Source organism: Symphalangus syndactylus, chromosome 6, assembly GCF_028878055.3.
Source record: "Symphalangus syndactylus isolate Jambi chromosome 6, NHGRI_mSymSyn1-v2.1_pri, whole genome shotgun sequence".
Classification (NCBI taxonomy): domain Eukaryota; kingdom Metazoa; phylum Chordata; class Mammalia; order Primates; family Hylobatidae; genus Symphalangus; species Symphalangus syndactylus.
Genome location: NC_072428.2, coordinates 11,132,515 through 11,147,287, shown reverse-complemented (window position 1 = coordinate 11,147,287; position 14,773 = coordinate 11,132,515). Strand labels below are relative to the sequence as shown.

Below are 14,773 nucleotides of genomic sequence, written 5' to 3'. Positions count from 1 at the left end.
ACCTTGTACACAGGGCTGCAAAAAAGCCTGTCTGGTTACTCACCATGCCGCCTGCCAGCCCTTTCTCTTCAGGGACAGAGAAAAGGTGCAGATCCAAATGCCAACGTGAGTGGCCCTGCCCCACCGAGGCCCCAACTTACAGTGAGTCTACTGCCTTGCCCTTACCTCCAAGGGCTGCCTGCAGAGGGGGCTGGCTGCCCTGTGCTGACCTCGAGCCACATCCTGTGCACAGAAACAGACTCTAGCAGGAGGTGGCGGGGAGGGAGGGAGGACAGGGCCCAGACAGTGAGACTTGGCTGTGAGGCAGGAAGAAGGCTCGAGAAAAACCCCGCTGGGCCTGCAGGTCCGCAGGCTGCTTCCCTGAGAAGAGCCTTGGGTATGGCTCTGAGAGTCCCACGAGTGACAGATTGAGAAGGTGTCAGGTAGAAAACTGTTCATTAAAAATATATAATAACAATAACAAGAGCTATAAATTTGGAAAAGGAGAAGGTGACTTTATTTCTTGTAAAGGGTTACAACTGCAAGGTGGCCGTCCCACGGGCTCGGAAGCACAGCCTCCAGCCAAGACCAGAGACAGGTATTTCAAAGAAGGAGAGGTTGGGGTAGGAGTTTTATGCTCAAAGGGTTGGCTGAACATAAACATTCATCAGTTTGCAGGAAGAGGAAGAGCTGTGAGTATTCATGAAAGTGGCCCTGACACATGTGTATTGAACAAACATGTATATTACAAGTGACCTCTATTTGCATTGGGGGGGAGATTTAATATGGAAGTGTATTACCATTAGGCCCTATAGGTCAGAGGGTCTTTTCAGGACACAAAGTTGCGTGAATGCACAATCTCTGTAAACTGACCAGAGTCGGTACATGGTCAGTGGCCAACTTATCAGGAGAATGTTACCAAAATCAGCCTCTTGTCCAATCAAAGCTGTGGCTATGGATGGTGGAATAGGGGCTCAGGCAATCAACATCCGTGAACTGTGATGAGCTGTAATTGTCGTAATATTGCTTATCTCGAGGCCAGTGCTTGTTTAGCTGCTAGAGAAAAAAACCTCGTGGCCGTTAGAACATAGTTTGTTCTTTAAGTATGGATAGTGTGTGACTTACCCTTGCCTGGGGTCCTGTTTATAATTTGGTATATTATTTCCAAAATGATCCTGTCAGTCTTACGATCTCTATTTTCACATTAATGCTTGTCAGTTGTTGTGTCTAAGTTTGAAAAGGAGGGGGATACGACCAGATGTGTCTGACCTCCTGTCCTGTCATGGTGAGGAACAAAGTTGTAAGGTTTTTCTAGGGACCCCCTTGGCCAAGGCAGGGGTCCGTTCAGTCAGTTGGGGAGCTTAGGATTTTACTTTTAGTTTACAAAGCAGACACTGGTTTCTTCGCTGGATCACTCATTCATTCAACACACAGGAAGCACTCAGCAAAGGGTCCCAATCCCTCCTCCATGGAGGCCATTGTCCTAGGGGGCAGGGAAGCATACAAATCACTGATTATGCGGCAGGCACCACGCTGGAGGTAATGAAATCATTTCTTGCTTTGGAAGGACAGAAACAGGGAGGGAATCTTATTATGCTTTTGGGCAAAGATGCGCAGAAGCTTGAGGTTAACTCAGGTCAGAGGCCGATGTGTCTGAGACCCAGGTATTCTAGTAACTGACATCAAGTGGGAGGAAGATTTTGTAACCACGATGGAAAGAAATTCTCTTTTACCAAGCACCTGTTATGGGCTAAGTGCCGTCATTTCATTTGCACTGACACCCTGGAAGGTGGGTTCCTCCACTCTCAGGTGGGGGAATTGACAAGCTGCATGCATTTTATTAAAGTTTATAAAGTATTTTTGGATCTATGACTGCATTTCACCCTCACTAGATCCCTATGAGGAAGGCACTGGTCTCCCTATTTGAAGGATTCATAACCTGGGGCTCAGAGAGACAAAACATGACTTCCCCAAGGCCAAACGGTCTGACCTCACATCTAGAACACTTTGCTGCCCCCTTACACGTTGTAATGAATGGCCAGGCCGAGGATTTAGAAGACAGGCTACGGGGCTGTGAAGGCACTAGGCTGGGAGGAAACAGACCATCATAAGTCATCAGGGGAAAGGAAACTCCTGCCCTTGGCTTCAAAAAGCCAACAGTGGGCCACCAGGGAAGGGCCCAGGCAGACGTTGCCTTAAGAAGCCTTCGGTGCCCTGGTTGACTTTAAGGGCTAACAGGTCAATGAGGGCTGTTTGGCCTTTAGGAGGCACATAAAGAGTGCGTGGAAAAAGATGGGCAACCCATCCTGTCCTCCACTCTAAGGACAGATGGCATTGTCAGTACTGGGGGCACTTCTGGAGGCTACACTGTGAGAGGGCACAAAGTGAGCACTGCCCCCTTCATCCAGTAGGTGCCTGGAAGGCCCTACTATGAGTAAGGTACCATCACCGTCGACCCTGAACAGAGCCTCGAAGAACCCAACACGATAGATGGGCCTCACCCCAGGTGGAGGGTGCAGACAGTGTACTCAAAAAGAGAGGAGGTGCCGGGAAGGCCTAGCTTCTCACAGAACCTCAGCCAGGTTCCTTCAAGAGAGAAGTGAAAGACAAAAATCCAGGCAGCCAGAAGAATGGTAGTGGGATGAGGGGACATCCCCTGAAACATGAGGTAATGGCTCCAAAGAGAATGATGGCGGACACTGGGAGGGTGTGCAGGAGCAAGGAGGCCATGGGGGTGCTGGGATCCATGGGTGGAACCAGAGACCCCAAACAGACAACCAGGGCCAGTGGACTTGACCCGGGCCTCTCCTCCATGTGTGTACAGGCTCCACTTCCTCTCCATGCTCCAGTATCACTTGGTCTTGTGTCGCTTAGCCTACTAAGTTTGTCCAGGTCACTCTGCCCAACCTCACCATGAGCCCTCCCTACTCTTGTCCCTTCTGCTTAAGGAGCCAGAGAAAACAACTACAGATTCTTGTGCCCTGGGGCGTAAGGGAAACTGTGGATGCCCAGGGGAGAGAGGGAGAGAAGCCTGGGGGTGGCAGGAAGATGGGTGTTAGCAGCCCTCACTTCAACCTAAGAGGGCAAAAATCCAGACTAACACAGAAAACAAACTAGATCAATGTTTCCCGCTGAGATCAATGTTTCCCGCTGAGATCAATGTTTCCCACTGTGTGTTCCACAGAACAAGTCACCAGGAATAAAGGGTTCTGCGGTCCAATAAGTTTGGGAAAAGCAGAGTTAAGCAGATTTCCATAGCAGACTTCCCAGGGCCTTTAATGTGCTAATACGCACGGTGAATCTCCAAAAGGGAGGCAGAGCATGCAGCGCAGCCCAGCCTTATGTGACCAAGGAACCCTTTCATCACAGTGGGTTTCTCAGGACCAGTGTGCTAGGGAACATGCCTTGGAAAATAGAGAACTAGACCAAGGCGATCCAGTTTCCAAACTGAGTTTTTAGTCTCATGTGGGATTCGGTGATCGAGTAGGGTAGACAGGGCTAAGACTTAGCTCTTCCACTCTCTCGGGAGGCACTTTGTCTCTCTGGGCCTCCATGTCCTCATCTCAATAATGAAACCTGTGCTGCCCAACTGCCGTCTCCCAGGATTCTTTTGAGGATCAAAGCAAATACATAGACCCCTTTTAAACTACAGCTCTGTAAACCAAGGGGCATAAAAGGCAACCCCCCCTTGAAAAGACAACATATTCCACAACACGATTTGATGTACAAAAGCTCTCTTTACAAATAACTTTTAAAAGAACTTATCCATTGTATAAAGCAAGATCCACCTATGAAAGATAAAGATGAAGCAATGGCAGAAAAGCAAAGGCAATGGCAGAGAAAGCCCTATGATGTGTGGAGCATAGTGGCAGAAAGAAGATGCTGATGGTGCCCAGGGCCCTGGGTCTCAGTCTGGTCTGCCCTGGACCTGCTGTGTGGCACCAGCCAAGTCTCTCTTTTCTTCCATGCATGAGGGGGTTGGGCAAGATGACCCCCAAGGCCCACCCAGCCCTGAAGTCAGAACTGAAGGCCCCCACACTGCTTTGGGCAGCCCATCACCCCAGGGGATCTGTCCAGGTGAATATCTGAAAGGTGTCAAAGGGGAAGGACAAAACTGCTCCAGGAGAAGCTCTGTGGGGCTAGCCAAAGTAGCCAAATCTGTCCACGGGCATGAATTTGGCTATGAAACTAGAGATGAGCCAAAAATCAGAAACAAGGTGCATGCAGAAAGAGAATGGGAAAAGCTCCCTTCCCCACAAGAATTTCTGCCCCTTCTACTTAGGCCTCAGCCCCTTCCTACAGGATGCAGAAGGTGACCAAGGGTAAAGAGGGAGAGGCTGGCCAGGCGCAGTGGCTCACGCTTGTAATCCCAGCACTTTGGGAGGCCGAGGCGGGCGGATCACGAGGTCAGGAGATCGAGACCACGGTGAAACCCCGTCTCTACTAAAAATACAAAAAATTAGCCGGGCGTGGTGGCGGGCGCCTGTAGTCCCAGCTACTCGGAGAGGCTGAGGCAGAAGAATGGCGTGAACCCGGGAGGGTGACAGAGTGAGATTCCGTCTCAAAAAAAAAAAAAAAAAAAAAAAAAAAAAAAGAGGGAGAGGCCAGGTTTCAGCCTGGGTTGCTGTAGGATCCCTTTGAGGGAAACAGGTCCTCAAAGTACAGGATGTCATAAAGGCTAGTTTGATGGATGAGGGAGCAAGCAGCCCCCTCTCAATCAAGAGTCCCACGGATTAGAGGGACATCCTGCACCTGCTTCCGCTGAGGGCTTCCCTCTGACACCATGCAGGTCACTTTCGCTATTTTTCACAAGAATAAGAAAGTTCATTGTAGACTTGCTGCAGTCTACAATTACTGCTTGGGATGCTGAGGGACAGTCATAAAGAGTGCTCTATCCTTTCTGTACAACAAAAGAGCAGTCTGGACTTGAGCACTTGAGCCCTGTGCTGTGTGTGTGTGTGTGTGTGTGTACATGTGCACATTCATGTTCAGCAGCGATACTGCTTCCCAGCCCCCGGCTTATGTGAGGAGGGTAAGCACGTGGCAATGAGGTCAGGAGACAACCTGAGATCGTCTGGCACTTAGTGATTCTGTCTGGGGACATAGCAGGTGCTGACAGAATCTATCACTCTGCAAGTGTACAGACTCTGTGTGACAACAATGTACGTAACAGGGTCTCCAGGTGTGTGGAGAGGCTCTTGCCTTATGGGTGAGCATGAACAAGGGACAGCGAGTCAGCTCGTGATGCAGTGGGTGCGTCTCTCCCCATAGGAGCATACGGGGGCTGTTGGATTAGAGATGTATGTGTTTGTACACACATGCACATTTGAGTGTGTTGGTGGCAGCAGCCTAGAATTCTGGCCCCATCTCTGAACCAACTCACTCTAGGACCTTGGCCATGTTGCTTTCCCCCTTTAGGTTCTTGGCCTCCTCGGCTATAAAGAGGAGGGGCAGACCACATTGTTCAAGTTCTGCAGTCTGATCTCCTGAAGTGTGTGTGGGTTGGGGGGTGGGAGAACGGGATGGGATGCAGCGGGATGGGATGCAGCCCCAACAGGGCGGAGCCTTCTCCCCCTACCCCTTGCCACAGCAGCCTCTCCTGGCAGCAGGGCCCCAGCCTTCCCAGTGGAAGGCAGAGGAAGAGAAAAATCTCTCCCATGGGAAGGCGAATCTCATTGACTGCCCATGAAATGCTCAGGATACACAAGCCAAGAAGCCCTCACCTGCTCAGCCCCAGCAAAGGGGGCTGAGTTTGGGGATAGAAGCACTTGGAATGGGGGTTTGAATTTCAGAGCCGTGAGCCTGGCCTGAGGCTGGCATCATCTCCCCAGAACCACATCCCACTCCCAGCAGCTCCAGACTAGTTTCCAGGCTACAGGGGTGAGAGGCGGAGAGCGTTAACCCCTTGCCAGCCAGAAAAGCTGCCCTGGCTCACCATGGTCAGTATCCTGCACCTCCCACTAACTTGAACTGCCTGATTCAGAGACTGGGGGACGCTCCAGACAAAAAGGGAAGGAAAAGCTAAACTACAGCGCCCTGAGCTCCCCTCCAGCCAGCCCTAGTTAAAGGTCATAATGAAGGGACACTTTCCCCAGTGGACCTCCTTCTTTGACCATCTTTTCCTTTTTCTTTTCCTTTTCCTTTTCTTGTCAGAAAGACTTTAATTGAGTCTCCTTGGGGAGAGGCGGCTTCTTCTAATTCAGCTCTTAATTAACCCAGCACACCCCAAAGAGGCTGCAGAACTACTCATAAATTAAATATGAAAAGCATTATTTATCTAGGCACAGCCTTCCAAAGGCTCCGATTCTGACGTTTATAGTTACTAATGAAGATGGATTTGGAGGGAGAGAAGTCGGAGAGGAGAGAGACTATTGCCCGGGGAGAGAATGGAGCCTGCGGGCTTGGTGAGTGTCTTCCAGGGTTGGGGGAGTGTAGTCCTCTCAGGCCAGGGGACCGTGACCTTCAATTTTTGCTTGCCCGGATCTTTGGAAGGTAAGGGAGGATCAGTACAGGCTCAGGGATCTTGCAGGATTATTGCCCGAGGCCCTCTCCCACTAGCCCCAGACCCCACTCCCTGCCCCGTGCCTCATTCCCCCGCCTAACCATTCTCCTCCTTGCTCCCACCCTGTCTCCATCCCACCCCTTCTTATGGAAGAAAAGGAAGATGGGGGGAGGGGGGAGCAAGAAAAACAGGTGAGAGAACTGTAATGATTCTTCTTATAACATCGATTGTTCAGGAAAAGGCAGCACTATGACTCTCCTTCCTTCTCGGGGCCTTCACTGTGTCTCTAGAAGTTCCCACCCCATGTAGTTGCATGTTCCCAACTCAGTCCAGGTATAGGAGTTCAACTTCCCATTCTTAGAAAACCACAGGAAGGAGGGTTCTAGTTTGGGATTTGCTCTCTCAGGAGTCCTCAGCCTCATTTTTCCCATAGATGAGTCTGTGTTCATTTCTTCCTATGCCTTTTTCCTTTGGCCTCTTTGGCCTCTAGAGAAAGGAGTGACATGTGCCTTGGCTCTCCTAGGAAACCAGTCCCTCTTTAAAAGGTTAAAATCCCTCCAGGCCTTGTCCAGCTGACGATTTCAAGGGCACTGTCTGAGCTCCTCCGCCACCCACTCTAAATCAGGTGCAACACTAAACTCAAGGAGCAGCACTAGACATAGGCTCAGCCTCCACAGAGCTTCCAGTGCAGTCAAGGAGGACATAGGAGAAAGCAAAAGCATGTCAAGATGCCCCACATTTCCCAGGAAGTGAGTGAGTAATCCCAACTTTGTTCCACTACAGTCACGTAGGGGAGAGGGGGTTAAGAGAGACAGAAGTTCTAGCAAGGTTCAGCTAAAGCCTTTGCTGCCTGGAAGCGGGACCTTGGACTCAGTAACAGTACACACATCTGAGACTATTGTGTCGTCACCTCTGCTAGGCTCCACTTAAGCAGCTTCTGTGCCACCTGAAAGCCCGGAGGTTAGATGTTCTGGTGTTCTGATATCTAGACAAAGACAGCCTTCGAGACCCAAAAGCCCTTACCAGGCACTGTCAACAACTAACACAGCAGAAAAACACTAAGGTGCTGAGCCTTGTGTTCGGGCTTCCCATTGCAGACAGACATCACCTAACTACCAGGCATTCCATTCCACTGGAAAACTTCAAATACGATTTTTACAAATTCTCAACAACAGCAACAAAAAGCTGTCTGCAGACAAGGACAGCTTCTGCTTAGCTAAGACAACAGACAAGCCGCCAACTACAGAATTGGACATTCTCTACCCAAAACTATGCAATGAGATTAATTTCGATGCTTCAGCACCCTTTTCCTCTTTGCCACCAATCCTATCTATTGTTGTACTTTGACACTCTCCATCATCTAACTAGAGGATTTCTTACCCTACCTCCCTCATCTTGATCCTGTTATTTTTGACCTCCTGAGGTCTTCTGCCCCTGAAGAAAAAATAATTCTCCAACGTGTTTGTCTCAGCCCATAGCTACTGCTCTGTGTTTGACTGACAGCAAACATTTAATAACTATTCCTTTAAATATTTTAGAAGGGAGCGTTCCTTCTAAAAGTCCTGTTTCCCTCCTATAATTAATCCGAAACTTAAATTTTTTTAAAAAATTGGACTTCGGCCCCATGTCAAGAATATACTTCTGTTTAGGTTATTTACAACCCTATCAGCAAAACTTGGCCCATCAGAAATGGAAACTCATATTGGAAGTAGTCCGGCCAGCGCGGTAGGGCCAGGGTGGGAATGCCAGAGCGGGCGTCCTCGCCAGTGACCCCACGCCGCCCGCCCGCTCCCAACCCGGCCCCTGCCGGGCGTCCGAACCAAAAGTGAAAGGAACCCGACCCCCGCGTCCCCTCCGCGGGCTCCAGCGTAGCGTCCGCTGGGAGGTCGCCGCGCGCCTCCGACTCTGCCGGGCCGCTTTGTGACTTCACTCGTTTCGCAACAAGCCCGGGCAGCCCGCGCCCCACCCACTCTGGCCGGCAGCCTCGCCGCCAGCAGCCTCGCTCCGCTCCTCGCCCTTCCCCTCCCTCCGGGGCTTGGCCTGCCCCGGCCCTCGCGGAGCCTCCCCTCCCACCGTCCGTGACAGTCAGCGCCCGGCCGCCGCCTCCAGGCAGCCCGGAGCAACCTGGCGCCCGGCCCCGCTGGACGCAGCACTCCGTCGGCGGCGCGATGCTGTGCTTCCTGAGGGGAATGGCTTTCGTCCCCTGCCTCTTGGTGACCTGGTCGTCAGCAGCCTTCATTATCTCCTACATGGTCGCCGTGCTGTCCGGGCACGTCAACCCCTTCCTCCCCTACATCCGTGATACAGGAACACCACCTCCAGAGAGTGGTATTTTTGGATTGATGATAAACTTCTCTGCATTTCTTGGTGCAGCCACGGTGTACACAAGATATAAAATCATAGGGAAGCAAAATCAAACCTGCTCTTTCAGCACTCCTGTTTTTAACTTGGTGTCTTTAGTGCTTGGATTGGTGGCATGTTTCGGAATGTGCCTTGCCGCCGATTTTGAGGAGTTAGCTGTGCCAGTGGTTCATGACGCGGGCGCTCTTTTGGCCTTTGTCTGTGGTGTCGTGTACACGCTTCTACAGTCCATCCTATCTTACAAGTAATATCCCGAGTGGAACAGTCTCTCGACATGCCACGTACGGATGTTCATCGCTGCCGTTTCTTGCGCAGCTGTCATCCCCATGATTGTCTGTGCTTCACGAATTTCCATAACCAAGCTGGAGTGGAATACAAGAGAAAAGGATTGTGTGTATCACCTAGTGAGTGCGATCTGTGAATGGACCGTGGCCTTGGTTTTATTTTCTACTTCCAAAATTTCATCCAAGATTTCCAGAGTGTCACCCAAAGGGTATCCGCAGAAATCAATGAGGATATTTGAAGAAGAATTCCATCTCACTCAGTGAATGTCGCAGGCCATTTCTAAAAGTGCAACAGAGGACAGACAGGGTATTGAGGCCACCCTGATTATTGGGATGCATCTGCAGCACATCCAGGACTTGAATTTCGTTAAGAGTTCCTAATAGTCTTCCTTCCTTCCTTCCTTCCTTCCTTCCTTCCTTCCTCCCTCCCTCCCTCCCTGCCTCCCTCCCTCCCTCCTTCCTTCCTTCCTTCCTTCCTGCCCAGCCGCCGATTGTCTGGGAAGTGAGGAGCGCCTCTGCCCGGCCACCCCGTCTGCGAAGTGAGGAGCGTCTCTCCCTGGCCGCCCTGTCTGGGATATGAGGAGCGCCTCTGCCCGGCTGCCCCGTCTAGGAAGTGAGGAGCGTCTCTGCCCGGCCGCCCATCGTCTGGGATGTGAGGAGCGCCTCTGCCCAGCTGCCACCCCGTCTAGGAAGTGAGGAGCACCTCTGCCTGGCCGCCCTGTCTGGGAAGTGAGGAGCGCCTCTGCCCGGCCGCCCCTTCTGGGAAGTGAGGAGAGTCTCTGCCTGGCAAGCCCATCTGGGAGGTGAGGAAAGTCTCTGTCCGGCCGCCCCGCCTGGGATGTGAGGAGCACTTCTGCCCGGCTGCCCATCGTCTGGGATGTGAGGAGAGCCTCTGCCCGGCTGCCACCCCATCTAGGAAGTGAGGAGCACCTCTGCCCGGCCGCCCCATCTAGGAAGTGAGGAGCGTCTCCGCCCGGCCGCCCTGTCTGGGAAGTGAGGAGCGTCCCTGCCTGGCGGCCCCGTCTAGGAAGTGAGGAGTCCCTCTGCCTGGCCGCCCCATCTGGGATGTGAGGAGCGCCTCTGCCCCGCCGCCGCCCCGTCTGGGAAGTGAGGAGCGTCTCTGCCTAGTCACCCCGTCTGGGAAGTTAGGAGCATCTCTGCCCGGCCGCCCCGTCTGGGATTTGAGGAGCGCTTCTGCCTGGCCGCCCCGTCTAGGATGTGAGTAGCACCTCTGCCTGGCCGCCCTGTCTGAGAAGTGAGGAGCGCCTCTGCCCAGCCGCCCCTTCTGGGAAGTGAGGAGAGTCTCTGCCTGGCAAGCCCATCTGGGAGGTGAGGAAAGTCTCTGTCCGGCCGCCCCGTCTGGGATGTGAGGAGCACTTCTGCCCGGCTGCCCATCGTCTGGGATGTGAGGAGAGCCTCTGCCCGGCTGCCACCCCGTCTAGGAAGTGAGGAGCACCTCTGCCCGGCCGCCCATCATCTGGGATGTGAGGAGCGCCTGTGCCCGGCCGCCCCTTCTGGGAAGTGAGGAGAGTCTCTGCCTGGCAAGCCCATCTGGGAGGTGAGGAAAGTCTCTGTCGAGCCGCCCCGTCTGGGATGTGAGGAGCACTTCTGCCCGGCTGCCCATCGTCTGGGATGTGAGGAGCGCCTCTGCCCGGCTGCCACCCCGTCTAGGAAGTGAGGAGCACCTCTGCCTGGCCGCCCTGTCTGGGAAGTGAGGAGCGCCTCTGCCCGGCCGCCCCTTCTGGGAAGTGAGGAGAGTCTCTGCCTGGCAAGCCCATCTGGGAGGTGAGGAAAGTCTCTGTCGAGCCGCCCCGTCTGGGATGTGAGGAGCACTTCTGCCCGGCTGCCCATCGTCTGGGATGTGAGGAGAGCCTCTGCCCGGCTGCCACCCCGTCTAGGAAGTGAGGAGCACCTCTGCCCGCCGCCCCATCTAGGAAGTGAGGAGCGTCTCCGCCCGGCCGCCCTGTCTGGGAAGTGAGGAGCGTCCCTGCCTGGCGGCCCCGTCTAGGAAGTGAGGAGTCCCTCTGCCTGGCAGCCCCATCTGGGATGTGAGGAGCGCCTCTGCCCCGCCGCCGCCCCGTCTGGGAAGTGAGGAGCGTCTCTGCCTAGTCACCCTGTCTGGGAAGTTAGGAGCATCTCTGCCCGGCCGCCCCGTCTGGGATTTGAGGAGCGCTTCTGCCTGGCCGCCCCGTCTAGGATGTGAGTAGCACCTCTGCCTGGCCGCCCTGTCTGGGAAGTGAGCAGCGCCTCTGCCCAGCCGCCCCTTCTGGGAAGTGAGGAGAGTCTCTGCCTGGCAAGCCCATCTGGGAGGTGAGGAAAGTCTCTGTCCGGCCGCCCCGTCTGGGATGTGAGGAGCACTTCTGCCCGGCTGCCCATCGTCTGGGATGTGAGGAGAGCCTCTGCCCGGCTGCCACCCCGTCTAGGAAGTGAGGAGCACCTCTGCCCGCCGCCCCATCTAGGAAGTGAGGAGCGTCTCCGCCCGGCCGCCCTGTCTGGGAAGTGAGGAGCGTCCCTGCCTGGCGGCCCCGTCTAGGAAGTGAGGAGTCCCTCTGCCTGGCAGCCCCATCTGGGATGTGAGGAGCGCCTCTGCCCCGCCACTGCCCCGTCTGGGAAGTGAGGAGCGTCTCTGCCTAGTCACCCCGTCTGGGAAGTTAGGAGCATCTCTGCCCGGCCGCCCCGTTTGGGATTTGAGGAGGGCTTCTGCCTGGCCGCCCCGTCTAGGATGTGAGTAGCACCTCTGCCTGGCCGCCCTGTCTGGGAAGTGAGGAGCGCCTCTGCCCAGCCGCCCCTTCTGGGAAGTGAGGAGAGTCTCTGCCTGGCAAGCCCATCTGGGAGGTGAGGAAAGTCTCTGTCCGGCCGCCCCGTCTGGGATGTGAGGAGCACTTCTGCCCGGCTGCCCATCGTCTGGGATGTGAGGAGAGCCTCTGCCCGGCTGCCACCCCGTCTAGGAAGTGAGGAGCACCTCTGCTAAGCCGCCCCGTCTGGGAAGTGAGGAGCGCCTCTGTCTGGCCGCCCCATCTGGGATGTGAGGAGCGCCTCTGCCCGGCCGCCCATCATCTGGGAAGTGAGGTGAGCCTGTGCCCCGCCGCCCCGTCTGGGATCTGAGGAGTGCCTCTGCCCGGCTGCCCCATCTGGGACATCTACCACGGAGGCCAGACGCAGTGTGGGGGCTGGACGTGGTGGCTCACACCTGTAGTCCCGGCACTCTGGGAGGCCGAGGCGGGTTGATCATTTTGAGGCTAGGAGTTCGAGACCAGCCTGGCCAACATGGCGAAGCATATGAAAAATACAAAAAACAAACCAACCAACCTAGCAACAACAAAACAACAAAACAAAAAATGCAGTCATACTCTAATTTTTTCTATTTTCCTCCCTTTCTGATCCTTTATCCCACTTTCTTTTTCTTCCTCTTCCTTCTCCTTCTTCTTTGTCAAAGACACAGAGGATTGAATTATTATCATTGATCCATACAAAGTCCCTCTCTCATTTATTTTCTTTCATTCCCACCCCCCATTTCTATTCCCCGTCTCCCCATGTGCAACCTTCCGAATATGTTTGATATGCATCTTTTTGTCTGTATGTATTTTTAGAAAAAAAAAAAAGAAATAGTCTTGCTGTAATGACAATTTCTTCCCTTCTGACTGTTTCACAGAAAGTGTTTAACTCCACTCAGGAAAGCTTCCCACCATGAAGGGATAATAAAAACTGGATCCTTCATGTTGCAATAAATGACATTCCCAACATAGTCACATAGTCTTTGCCCCACTGAGAATCTACTTCTTTTGTGGCCATCAGACTCATACCCACCTACCATACACTAACTTTTCCTGTTTTCAGGACAATTTTTAGAGACTTTCAGATATTTAAAATTACCACTCCTCTAGTAGATCATGTTCCCTGAAAAGAATGTCCAGAAACTTTCAAAAAGAGGTGAGCAGAGGCTACCTGAGAACTGTCAAAGAGGACAACCAACTCTTTCTTCGTGCACAGTGTACAAACTGCAATTCCCACGGTAGGGATCCTTCAGCCAGAAGAGATGGTCCAAAACTTCTCCTTCTCCCTACTGAGACAACATCAATTATGCAACTTCTGGCTCTGGAAGCCAAACCAGCCAGTTTAAATGTATATGCATAAGCCACAGTTGTCAGGGGTGATCATATGGTCCTTAATTTGGTCTTAGTTAGCTGAGGGGAATTTACACTACAGCAAACCTTTCTTGCTGCAGCCATATAGACACTGCAGACTCAAGTAGAACAGTCTGTAAGTAGGCTAAAAGAAAAAGCCACCTGGATCTCTAGAAAAAGATCAGCTGGATTTGGGACACATTTTCATTGTCTGGAGTTGATAATCCAGGCTCCTATCTTCAGGGCCTGTTATAAGAACCAATAGCAATCTTTGTTTGTGGTCACTGCCTGTGTTGCAGCTGGCTGGTGTCTTCTATTCAGAGTCTTTAATGCTACTGTGCAGCTTTTGTCACATCAGAAGATTAAAAAACTCACCCTGCCACAAAAGGAGCAGGAGAGACTAACTCATCCAACGACAGACTGCAGTCTCTCAACAACCTCCTAATCAGCAAAATGCTGGCAATGGTGAAGGCCTGAATATCACAGTTTCATGGTTTGCAGCTTGGCTTTGCCCTTGGCCAAAAGGGATCACTGGGGAAGAGAAAAGCAGCCCCTGCCAGGGACTGACTTGGCACTCTCAGTTAGCCCTCAGTGTTCTCCAAGTCACAAAAATGACCAGACATCCTCTGATCCTGGCTAATACGAGTGACTGCAGCTTCTTTACCAATTATGGCCTTCGCCTCGCTCCGTTCCTCCTGCCTTCCGGATGAAACGTATTAAGACACATTTCTTCCCTTTTCCCAACAGCATGCAATTCACAGCAAAGGCCTGCTTCCTTGAGTCCTTGAGTCCCAAAATCACCTAACCAAACTCAAATCCTATAAGAGGTCCTTTCTAACACCCTTCTGCCAACACTCTCCATGTTCCTCATGAGGTGCGTTTATCCTTTGTTGCAATGGCCAATAAACCAACTTTGTTCAGCTCAAGTGTGTTTCTGGTGGCCTTTAGCTGGAGGGCTAAATGCAATGACAGATACAGAAGCAACTTGACAAAAGGCAGACGTCGGAGTGTGCTATGAGATGTGGCTCTGTTCAAGTGGGAACTTATATTAATGGAGAGAGGAATTGTTAGGCTAGCACTGAAAGTGAAAAAGGTATCTTGCAAGCATTTCTGGATATGACCACGTTTAGGGCTGGAGGAAAGTGTTTTCTGCCTTTTTGCCAGACAGACAGGAAAACAACTATTTTGATCAACAAGGTAACCAGGGACCCGAATATGAGAAAGAGAAAGACATTGAGAGTGCTGATGTTGGTTGACTCGCCACAGAGTTACAGTGCCTGGGGCAGCGAGCAGGGGTTTGTGCAGAAGACAATGGCTGGGATCCCATGGGGAAGGGCTTGAGGGTAGATAAATAATGTGTTCCGCCTGGGAGCTCAGGGATGGCTGGCACCCCAAGCAACACTGCCTGCTCCCTCCTGCAGGTCTGACCAGTCTCCTGGTGGTAGCTGCTAGCTGGCACGCCTTACAAATGACTGTGGCAGCCAGCCTGCCAGAAGGGAAATACTGCCCCATCCCATGCTCCA

The 14,773-nt window shown here is 52.7% G+C and overlaps 1 protein-coding gene and 1 pseudogene across 1 annotated transcript in view; one reads left to right on the top strand and one right to left on the bottom strand.

Moving 5' to 3' along the window:
* Nucleotides 1-14,773, bottom strand: part of CHST1 (carbohydrate sulfotransferase 1) — a 112,144-nt gene that overhangs the window by 29,971 nt on the left and 67,400 nt on the right. The gene's annotated exons all lie outside the window — the stretch shown is intronic.
* Nucleotides 6,109-9,685, top strand: LOC129484188 (DNA damage-regulated autophagy modulator protein 1-like; annotated as a pseudogene).